General features: G+C 31.5%; 1 pseudogene; it reads left to right on the forward strand.

Moving 5' to 3' along the window:
* Nucleotides 1–7,747: 7,747 nt before the first annotated feature.
* On the forward strand, nucleotides 7,748–9,042 carry LOC141714075 (uncharacterized; annotated as a pseudogene).
* Nucleotides 9,043–9,050: the final 8 nt, after the last annotated feature.

Raw genomic sequence — 9,050 nt, forward strand, 5'->3', positions numbered from 1 at the left:
AATTCATTTCTCTAGCATTAGCTTCCTCCATCATTTCCAATTACAGCAGCACTTCTTTGCATGATACATGATACAAGATGCAATATCAATGCAATTTAATAGTATTAACTGCGGCAGTCCTAGTACTTTCCTCCTTTTTAGTTGGAGAAATAATAACAGCTGCAAGAGCAAAATCACTTATTCAAAATCTGAAAAATAAGAGTCAAATATACAACTTTAAGATTGAAGTTGCATTCAGTTATCATATCAGAAGACAAATTACATACCTTGATTTAAGATAATGTTTTTTTACCATATGTATGGATTTGGTGATCGAATGTTTCATGAGGTGCGACTCCCTATTGTCAGTCCATAATTTGAAGCAAAGTCCATTAAAAACATAATAAAAGAAAGAGAAGATACTCAAGTAAATAAAAACTTCTCAGATAATTATATCTTTCTTTTAAGTTTATATGAGAAACAGGACATACAGTTTGGTGCGAGTGGGATGTCTTGCTGCTAGAACATGGTGATTCTGAAGTGTAAGCTTGATGTGCACATGCCCGAGCCTAGATTATGGCCGTCGCTTGCATCATCTGGAGCATATGTGTACTCTGCTTTCTCACAATGTGGCCTCTTACCCACGCTTGGAGTTTCACCAATACTTTTAGTGTCTTCCATGCCCTTCTTGCCTAGAGTACAACCGCGGACAAACTCATAATCAGCATATAGGACTCAGCACTAACCAACACAAGAACAATAGCCATATGAAAAGTAAAAATTATTGAATTAATTATGTTATTTTTAGGCATTGGTAGATTATAGGAAACATTACAAAAGGGATTAAGTTTGTTGTACATCATGTTCAAACATCAAAAAGCTTGCATACAATCACATAAATAGATTAAGCTATATGTTTTTCATCACGGCTAGTGGATGTATGAGATCATTACATAATCTTTGATCAAGAAGTGCAGATTACTGCAAAAGTAAGATACAGTTTCAAGATCAAACTGCTAAGGCGTCAATAAAATGTTAAGGCAAAAATAGAAGTGAATTGATACAATAACAGAAGGCATGCACATAAATTATTATGCAGCCAGTCACCATGTCTGCGTGATACAATCTTATTAATTTAACAATCTATATTTATATTATTTACATGCACCTGTATTATGTACTTCGAGTGGAATATCTGGATACTTTGGTTGTTAGCCATGAAACTAATTTATTAACAATTGTTATCGTAAAATAGTTCAAGTACAATAGTAGAAATTTCCTAGCTGATGGTATTGAATTTTTAATAAACAGAGTTGAAAGTATCTTACCTGATGAAAACTCTTCCAAGAGCTCTGTAGCATGGCCTCAAAGGAAGGGAAGCATCAGGAGCAGTGGTTTCTTTCACATTAAAAAATTTGATGTTAGACAGAATCATTTTATATTAGTATATAACATTGGTACACACCATTAGTGTACAAACTGTATGTTAAAACAAAATAATGTGCGGATTATAAAGCTAACAGATACACTGATTCACGACATTATAACCACTCTTACATGATTAATCAACACATCATCCCAAGCTGCACAAATAAAAAATAAACATATAAAATCAATACGTTCAGAAGTATAACTTTGAATTTTCTGTAAGACTAAAAGTAAAGAGCAAGTTAATTTGAAATCAAAATATTTTGTAAGATTGAAAATTATAGATCACGTGATGATATAATGTCCGGTTAAATTTTGTTGAGAAGCTTACAGGATTGTGGTAAAAACCTGTAATAAAATTTCTAAATGTACCAAAGCATTTAACCTGCAATAAATTTCAAGAAAATTAAAAGCCTCAAATTCATTTCGTCAAACCTGATTTGAGCATTTAGTCAAACACATAACTTGTGAAATCTCAAGATTCAAATAAAAAGCCTCAAAATAAAAGATTCAAGAACTCTAGTAAACAGATAATAAAAACAAACTCATCTATCCAAGGATCATATAAAAGATAGTAAACAGTAATCTTACAATTAAAACGTCACAGATAACTCTAGTCTTGACATGAAACCTCTTTTGATATCCTTTCTCGTTTATTCTGTAGAGTGAAACATACACAGAAAGTCAAATATTTTTTTAAAACATAACAAATAAATAATGGATTTGCAGATAAATATGTACAAACATGTATTAATAAATTGCAGGAAGAGGAAGAAATATAAAAAAAGAAAAAGAAAAGAAGAGTTACATGTTTGAAATTTGAAATAAACAATTGGCATACAAACAGTTAGTCTACAAACCCGTATGTAAAATTAAAATTTAGTAATTCTTGGAGTTGTTAATCACACACATTCATCAATCTGCAAAACTCAATCCAGAGATTTAAAAAAGCATATAATTGGTATAATAAAAACACATACCTCCGTTCACAATTTTGTAAACACTGTTGCACAATTTATCAACATATCAATCTCTTGTGCAAACCAAAACAAATCTAACTAAAGAATATCTATATAAACATTTAAAATCAATACATTTAGCCAATAATTAGATCACAGAAAATAGAGATTATGGAGACGAAGAAAAAGAAAACCTTAAACTATAACAATCAGCAAATTTCTTCTATGCATTTTATCAAACATGCAATGACATTTATATTAATTATAGAGCAATTTTACAAATATCTCATATGCATCTAAAGAAAGTTACCTCAAAATTAATAGGAATTACAAAATTAACACAAGTCTCTTATATGCATCAATTTAAAGACATAAATGCAGTTATTAACCTTCAATTTTGCTGAGAACTTTCACATCTTCTGCAAGATACATGTTTTCGGCTATAAATCTAAAAAATTCACCATTTTAAAACTTGTTAGTTCAAAATATTTAAAATCATATACAACAAAACTAAGTTATACCAAAGTAACAACAATAAATTAAAAGAAAAGAGAATGAACAAATCAAGAAGTAACAAAAAAATCAAAGAAAATTGGGTACATAAAAATGGGAGAGAGAAAACTTAATTTAAGATAACACTCCTTATATAGGAAAAAAGGGTCTCAAGTAGCCTCAGCTACCGAAAAATGCAACTTTGCAACATTGTTCTTTAGAAAACTACGAATACAAATCAACTTAACTAACCGTGTAAAGAGAGAATACGAATTTCACCTTCTTTACCATGCTTCTTTTTTCCTTTATCGTGATGCTTGACATGGTATCTCCATTGTGATAGCATAATTAAAAAACAAACTGCAAATCAAGATATAATTTTTAAATTATAAGTACCAACGACGGATGTGAACAAAAACATGAGGACAAACATATATTAGCATAAAATTTAGACAAAAAAACCTACAATTTGTATAATAAAAACACATACCTCCGTTCACGATTTAAAATAATTAAATTCACAAAACTTATTGCACAAAATACGTATCTACTCTAAAACACATACAAACACTTAAAACAAATACAAAGAGTTGAAATTCTCTAAGAATTTTAATCAAACAGTTGGTCTACGAACCTTTTGTAAGATTAAAAGTGAGAATTTTTGTGATTGCTTTTTATCTCGCATTCATCATCCTGTAAAACATGAAAATCAAACGAAACTTGATGAGAATTTGCATGTAACCTGCAAAAAAAAGAGAGAGATGAATGAGATTCTGAAATTTGAAAGTTGTGTGAAGAAAACTAATTGATTATACGTGTGTTTGAATTTGTGTATGTGTATATATCAATCTAATCTAATTCAACTGAATGCACAAATCAAGTAAGATATAAATTAGTGATAGTTTCCATAAATAAGTAATTTGAGATTCAAAATTCAAAAATATTACAAATAAAGGAGTATTGGTTAACAAATAATGAGTGATATGAGAAAATCATGGTAATATCTTAATTTGAATTTGAATTTCAAAAAATATCCTTATGAGAAAATTATACAAGATTTGATTTTTTTAAAAATTATTTCCCATAGATTGATGGATTTTGAAATTCAAAAATAGGTAAATAGTAATTAAGATGGGTCAATTGAACCTAATTGGATAGTCCATGGATATAGTAAAATATATAGGATTTGGGTCATGGGTAAATTTATTTACCCGTGGGTAAAATAAGGAGTAGTGATTAAGATATATAGATTTGAGTCTTGAGGGTATCAGAAATTTGTCAGGTGGATAGTTCAACAGCTATTTAATTTGGGTTTTACCCTAGAATCACGAGTCCAAATCTTACGTTGGGCTTTGATATTGGGACGAATAAGATGAAATTCAGGTAAAAATATTGTCCATCTCTTTTTCTCTAAGCGTCCTTTGAATCGGAATCGCGACGAGTCTCCCTCTTAAGCACCATAGCTGGCGGGACTTTCATAAAATCCCAAATTCTTTTGCTTAATTTTTTGATTTATTTTCTTCAATAATCTTCATCTTATTTAAATAATTTTTATTATTTTAGTTAGGTTTGGTTTTCTAGATCTATATTATCAGAACTTTCGGTTAACTTTTTTCTCTAATTTAAACGGGGTATATTGGCTTCGACAATTAACAGCCTATATTATGGTTCTGGCTATTAGATCTAAGTTTTTTTTTGAATTTTCAATTATTTGTGTTTGTTTTCATTTCGGATTTCGACTTGTATTTTCATGATATTTTTTTCCCTCGGCGAGAGGTTTATTTTTCAATTCTTGATTGTAAGGATCTTGATTTATTGATGAAATTTTGTATGGGATCACAGTTTTGGTCGATAACTCAAAAAGTAATTCCATCGGGACATAATGAAAAAAGTACCGGTAATTTAACGAGAATACATGGAGTGAGTGTATTTGTAGATATATTATCTTCAAATTATCATTTAACTGTCTTTTCACGAGAACACGCGGTTACAATTTATTCGACTCAATCATTGATGTAGATACCTTATAATATTTTATTATCAAATTATCAACATTGTTAAAAAACGGGGGGGGCATTGCCCGCATACCTCAATAATAAGAAAGTAAATGAGCTCGAAAGCAGAAAGCTAAACTAGTCTGAAACAAAAATAACAAATCAATTTAATAGTAAAAAACCACCTACATCCACAAATGTAATTAAAATTAAAATTAAACAAACGCTTTAACATATAGTTGTTTAATAATTTTCCTTAAAAACCGATCAATAAACTTTTTGAAGAGGTTACGAATATAAGGAACACATTTGGGGCAACACTTATAAGTCACTTATGACCCGTCGTAACTTAATGACGGGTATTTGTCGACTCAATTTATAAGTTAAATTTATAACTTATAAGCTGATAAATTAAAAATTAGGAATGACGTACTTTTTTCAAAAAAAATAATTTTTTTATTAATTTTGTTTTTAAAAATATAAGGTTTTTAATGTTTTTCTAACTGAAAATTCATGAATTAAGATAACTGTATTTAATAATTTTTTTTACATATAAGTACATTTATTCAAACACTCATATCACTTATAAGGATTTATCAACGTATCACTTATTTAACACTTATTCATTTTAAATAATAAGTTATTTAATTTAAGATTTCCCAAAAGTGGTACATACTTACTGTGACTCAACTACAAACAATTGACTGTAATTGCGATTTGCAACATCATAAATACCAAATAAGTCAAATAGTTCGTAAACTACTTGAACTCGACTTGTAAAATATTTCGAATTCAGATTAACAGTAATCGAGCTTGAACACGAGCTATTCAAGTAATTTACCTAGTCGAGCTCGCATTTTATATTACTCAGTTCGCGAGACCCGTGAGCCTAACAAGCTTGTTATTATTAATTTTTATTTAATATATATATAATTAAAATTATATATATTCAATATTGATATAGATTCTATGTATTTAATCGAGTCAAAATTAAGTCTAATTTTTTTAGTTCAAACTTTTCTTAAATGTATTGAAGTCAAGTCAAGCTTCCTAGAACTAGAACATATCAAATTTTAATCGAACCGAATTCTGAACTTGAAATTCATCGGTCGAGTTTGAACAGGGCCGCAGTCTAGACTATTAAGCAGTCAATATTTAAGAGCACCTCCACTCGAGGACCACTTGCCTTCTCGATTTCTGTGAAGTGGAAATGGGACGGCACAGTGTGCATTGGAGCCAAGACAGCAAAATGGGACGTCCCTCCACAAAGGGACGGACCATTTCTACACTATGACCCCACTACAACATACATAACATTAAAATTTTAACTGAAAATTATGATAAGAATATATAGCCGTTAACATGACCGTTCAACGGACTAAAATCTAACCGTTATCAAAATGTTAGTTTCTGTATAAATAGAATCCATCTGCTTTTTTTTTTCATTGCCCTTCTACACTTCTCTATTTTATTTTATTTTTCCAAATTTTGTTTACACAAAAAAATGAATCCAAACAACTCTCTCCCTTCAAACTCACAAAATCCAAATTCCAATTCTCAAATACCAAATACTCAATTTCCATATTCATTTCCAAATCCTTATTTTCCCTATGTCCAAAATCTAAATATAGATAATAATCAATTTCCACATCCACAAAATATAAATTATAATTCTCAACCTCCAAATTCTCAATTTCCAAATTCATTTTTCCCATTTACTCAAAATTCTCAATATCAATTTCCATATATCCAAAATTTTCAAACAACTCCACAATTTGAAACCCAGCAACCACCCATAAATAATCAAAATTCTCCACAATCACAATTTTCTGGTTTTGATGACACAAACCCTATCGATCTCAACAATAATGGTGATGATTTTGAAAATGTACCAGAGAGTATTGGTCAGTGGAAATGGATTGAAGATAAACTCTTAATTAGTGCATGGTTGAATGTATCTATTGATCCCATTATTGGTGCTGATCAAAAAGGGGAAGCATTCTGGGAACGAATTCGTCAATACTGTGAAGAAAGTAATCCTGGCATTATCAAAAGAGGACTCATAGCTATTAAGAAAAGGTGGCACCGGATAAATGAAGGAGCTCAGCAATATGGATCATGTCATGAACAAGCAGAGCGAAGAATAGGGAGTGGTTCAAACTTGAACGATATAGTTGAGCTAGCTCATGAACTCCATAAAGCTAAATACAAGAAGAAGTCCAACTTTGATAGGCATTGGAATGAGCTTCGTAGACAACCAAAATGGAGAACTCCTTCAACAAATAGCGGAAGTATAAAGAGAACTAAGATAAATACTTCTGGAGCTTATTCGTCATCGACTAACAATGACACACCAACAGATGACAATGACGTTGCACAATCCCCAGCTCGTCCTAAAGGTACAAAAGTGGCTAAGAGAAAAGGAAAAGGAAAAAAATTAAATGAAGAGTTAGAAGAAATAAAAGTCGTTGAATGCAGAAAATTATCCTTACTTGAAGAATTCAATAAGAATTACCAAAAGGATAACGACATAAAGATCATTATGGCAGACACTACGGTAATGAATGAGGCTCAACTTGAAATGCATGCATCGCTCCTTCAAGAAATCAAAAACAGGAGAACTTAATTTATCTATGTTCATTGTTTTTTAGTTATTGTAAGTTAGTTGTTATTTTCTAGTCATTGGAATATTCGTCCTTGTCTTGTAGTTGTTGTATTGTAACTGTTGTTTTCTAATTATTGTCTTTGTCTTGTAGTATTTGTCTTGTAATCTTTGTCACTAGTCGTTAGAATATATTCATCTTAGTTTCTATATAAAATCAGTATTGCAGTGATATCAATTACACATTTCATCTACTTTCTACATCCTTTCAAAAGCTCTGATCAATATTCATTATGGCTAACAACAATGAAGCAATGAAAACTTTTGTTAAAGATATGTTCTTCGACGACTCTCTACAAAAACGACGTCTCGAACTTGTCAACAAACTTTATGAAGAAAGCTCTTCATCTATGCCCCGGAGAATGATTCATAGAGATCGTGAAGCAGGCCATGAACATCTAGTGAAAGATTACTTTGCAGAAAATCCAGTGTACACTCCGGAAACGTTCCGTCGAAGGTTCGAATGGGGAGACATATTTTTCTACGGATCGTAAATGCTCTATCAAATTTTAATCCATATTTTCAACAGAGAATTGATGGATTAGGAAGGAAAGGTCTCTCGCCTTTACAAAAGTGCACTGCTGCTATGCGTATGGTAGCATATGGAATATCTGCTGATGCAGTTGATGACTATGTACGAATCGGTGAGTCGACTGCTATTGAATGCTTGAAAACATTTGCTAATGATGTGATTTTGATATTTGAAAGTGAATATTTACGAAATCCAAACTCAAATGATGTTCAACGTCTACTAGCAATGGGGGAGGCTCGCGGCTTTCCCGGTATGATGGGCAGTATTGATTGTATGCACTGGTAGTGGAAAAATTGTCCTAAAGCATGGAAAGGAATGTTCTTGAGTGGTCACAAAGGCATTCCAACAATATTACTTGAAGCAGTTGCCTCATCTGACTTGTGGATATGGCATGCTTTTTTTGGAGTTGCTGGTTCAAACAACGACATAAATGTTTTAGATCGATCCCCATTATTTGATGAAGTGCTAGAAGGTCGTGCTCCAGAAATAAATTACACTGTGAACGGTAACAATTATAACATGGGGTATTATTTAACAGATGGAATATACCCTGAATGGGCAACATTTGTCAAGACAATTTCACGTCCATAAGGAGACAAAAGAAAGTTATTTTCTAAATATCAAGAAGGTCAGCGTAAAGATGTAGAACGAGCATTTGGTGTTTTACAATCTCGCTTCGCAATTATACGTGGTCCAGCACAATTCTGGGACAAAGAAGATCTCGCTAAAATAATGAGAGTTTGCATTATTTTACATAACATGATTGTCGAGGATGAGAGAGACACGTATGCCACTCCATTTGGTCCACTGCCTTCTTATGATGATGTTACAAACGGATTATCACAACCAAATTTAGGAGAGGAACCTCTCGCTTCTTATGAAAATTATATTCATAACAACAGTCGAATTCGTGATAGGCAGAAGCATCGCCAATTACAAACCGATTTAGTGGAACATATTTCTCAATTTCACAGTGCTCGCTCATTTAATATATGAGTTTGATA

This window comes from Apium graveolens, chromosome 3 (assembly GCF_009905375.1).
Source record: "Apium graveolens cultivar Ventura chromosome 3, ASM990537v1, whole genome shotgun sequence".
Lineage (NCBI taxonomy): Eukaryota > Viridiplantae > Streptophyta > Magnoliopsida > Apiales > Apiaceae > Apium > Apium graveolens.